The following is a 3,241-nucleotide window of genomic DNA, read 5'->3' as shown; positions in this document are numbered from 1 at the left end:
GAAGGTGGTAGTTACTGCTACAGGCATTTGGGAACGCGTATACTGTAGTTGTAGTTCAAGGCTTTCGGGTTAAGTAGCCAGTCATATCTAATTCAAATTGAGTGTAATCCTTACTGACCTAATTGTAATTGAGTAATGGGTACAAACTGAAACACAGGCAGTTCCATCTCTGAATGAGGAAGAACTTCTTTGCTGTGAGGGTAACAGAGTCTTGGAACAGGGAAGCTGTAGAGTCTCCTTCTCTGGAGGTCTTCAAACCCGCCTGGATGCCACCCTGTGCCCCGTGCTCTGGGTGTCCCTGCTGGAGCAGGGGGTTGGACTAGATGATCTTCAACCCTTCTGTGCTTCTATGGTTCTGTAGTTGCTGAGACCGGTGCCAGCATAGTGATGTGAGTCCATCAGGCAGGGCCGTGCGGAGCCCAGCGCCGTGGCCGGCAGGGTGGTTGTGTGTCCTTGGCATGGCCCCTCAGCCAGCAGTGGGGCCAGCTCTGAGCCACCAGCCTTCACAATGTGTGACAGTGACCATTGTTTGTTCCCATTCTGTTACTGYTGCAATTCCAAGCTAAAATAGACAGCTGTAGTTTCAAGGCACCGCACTTGGGGAATACAGGGCAGTTCAATACGTGATTTTATCTCAGTCATTCTAATAGCAACATTTCCATTAACAAGAAAGATCATTCATACAATCAATTGAGGATGCTATTGAAGCAAAGAATAAAGTGTTGATGTTGACACTGTAAGCATCCATAATGTTTCTTTTTCTGTACATGCACCACCCGAACACAAGGGCTGCCCGTAGGAATGTATCTCTGTTTAAATGAGGTATCTCTGCTTGGAAGCCAAAAAAGGGAATGGGTGCAAGCCCAGCTCCTTTACCTGTCTTGTGGGTCTGCCTGCTGCTGCAGAGCCACGGCCGATGCAGATAATTGCTTGGCACCTTGGCTTTGGTCCTGCCAAGCCCCAGGCAGGTGGAGAAGGTGTGAATTGAACCGGGGGCGCTGCATGGCTTGGGCTGGAGGTCTGGGACCGGGCTTGGCAGGGCGTGCTGGTCACAAGCGGTGCAGGATGAGGGGTCCTGGAGCTGCCAGTGAGCCCTATGGAGCACGATGCAGCRCGGCCACAAGCTGCTCCGAGGAGTAGCACGAATGCTGGCTCTTCCATCAGGCTTCTGAGAGCTCCAGACATCAATGAAGATGTTTATGGCTGAGCAGCGGGGCCAGGGAGAGATCATTGTGTTTGGCACTTGACTTCACTGAATCCTCTGTAACRTCTTAGTCAGTAAAGACTGGCAAGATGGAGGCCTGAAGACATTTTGCTYTGCTGCAAACAGAATCTACAGGCGCTGCGATGCATGTTGTGCTTCCAGGGGGTTATTTTCGAACTATCTGAATGCTATGTGTTCCTCTGGTAGTGGCTCAAAGAGCAGAAGCTGGACGAGCCCCTCACCCTCCCTGGGGGTAATAGCTGGGAACTGTGCACTCTGGCCAGGTTTACAGGAGGAGAGTGGGAAAACTGGGACAYGCGTGAAATGTGCCAGCTGCCAGCAGCAGTTCTCTGTGCATCCAGGGAGGAGACCAGCTGTTGTTAGGAACAACGGGAAAGTGTTGTTAGAAACTGGAAAAAGCAGCCAAAAAAAAAAAAAAAAGCACTAACTGTGTTTTTCCAGCTGTTAACTGGACATGGGCCGATCCCACCAGGGCGCAGTGCCTCAGCTCAGGCTGTGACACACGGCCCGGCAGCTCTGCATGGAGCCCGTGTGTGCCGGGCAGCGGTGGCTCCCGAGCTCGGCYGTGAGTGCCGGGTGTGTCGCTCTGTGCTGTCCTGGCTGTTTCAAGGGGTTCCCCCGCTAGGGCGGTTCTCTGCGCGGGCACCAGATGGCTCATGACAGCGGAACCCTGAACCCAGGGTGCTGCTCTCACCAATCCTGCCTGCGATGTTTAAGAGAGGGAGGCGGGAGGGGCGCGCTCAGACTGCTCACTGCAGCCTTGTCACTCTTGCTCGTGTCTGATAAAGCCAATATAAGCATATCCGGTATAAAGCATTCATATGTTTTAACTATGAGGCAGAGCACATTGGTTTGTAGGTGGAGATMCTGTGAAAGAGAAGCTCCCAAACCTCTTGGAATCCTGGAGATTCACCCCTGACCTGCTCCTTTGCCTAGGGAAGTTTGTCGTGCTCTGGAGATGATCACAGAATCACAGAATAGTTGAGGTTGGAAGGGACCTCTAGAGATCATCTAGTCTTCCCCCCTGCTCCACCTAGAGCACAGGGTGGCATCCAGGCGGGTATTGAAGATCTCCAAAGAAGGAGACTCCACAACCTCCCAGGGCAGCCTGTTCCAGGGCACTGGCACCCTCACAGCAAAGAAGTTCTTCCTCATATGGCGATGGAATATCATATGGAATATCTCATATGGAGATGATGCTGAGAACTGGACACTCACTCTACATTACAGGTTTGGTGCAGCTCCCTCAGACAGGGCTTGKTCACATAACTCTGGTCATTTTTCAAAACCAACTTGAGTTTTGGGGAGAGAAAAGGGAAATCTTTGTTTCCATGTATTTGTTTAAAAAATACAGGGGACCAATATGAAAGGTGGAACATAARTAGGTCCATATATTTAATAGCTGTCAGGCTTTAATAGATCAATCCCTCTGATGTAACAATATCCGAAAGTCACCTGTACACTGCAGTGGGGTTTATTTGGTAGATTTTCAGTCCTAGCCTAAGTGTTACATTTGTCTAGCTCTTCATCTTAAATTCTGAGGCCATGTTTACCATGCAACTGTTTTTGTAGTTTTTAGAACTGAGGAGATTGAAATTGGGCTAACGAGAGCTGCTAGAAAGCAGCTGGAGGCTACAGACTGCATGGGAGCGAGTTTCCCTCCTGCTGCTCAGGGGTGACTTTGTGCCATCCAGCTTTGCTGGCCCTGCTAGCGCAGGAGCAGCCACAGACCCGTCTAATGTCCCTTTGCTGGGAACACAGAGACAAGTTCTGGGGAATCAGCTACATCAGTGAATGGCACAACTTGTAATTCATCCTGTTGATAAGTGGGTACGTTAATCAAGGGGAAAATCTGTGCAATTGACTGATCTTGATTCCAATTAATTTCCCATTAACAGATTTCCTCAATCATTACTAGCCTGCCTAGTTACAGCTGATGCCAATAACTCGTTGGCACATATGGCCTTCCTGCTATAAGGGGGAAGTGAGCAGGTTGGTGGTGCTGAGGTGGGGGTG

Source organism: Nothoprocta perdicaria, unplaced genomic scaffold (genome assembly GCF_003342845.1).
Source record: "Nothoprocta perdicaria isolate Ctin4 unplaced genomic scaffold, notPer1 scaffold_12, whole genome shotgun sequence".
Taxonomy (NCBI): domain Eukaryota; kingdom Metazoa; phylum Chordata; class Aves; order Tinamiformes; family Tinamidae; genus Nothoprocta; species Nothoprocta perdicaria.
Note: the sequence above shows the minus strand (reverse complement) of the source record.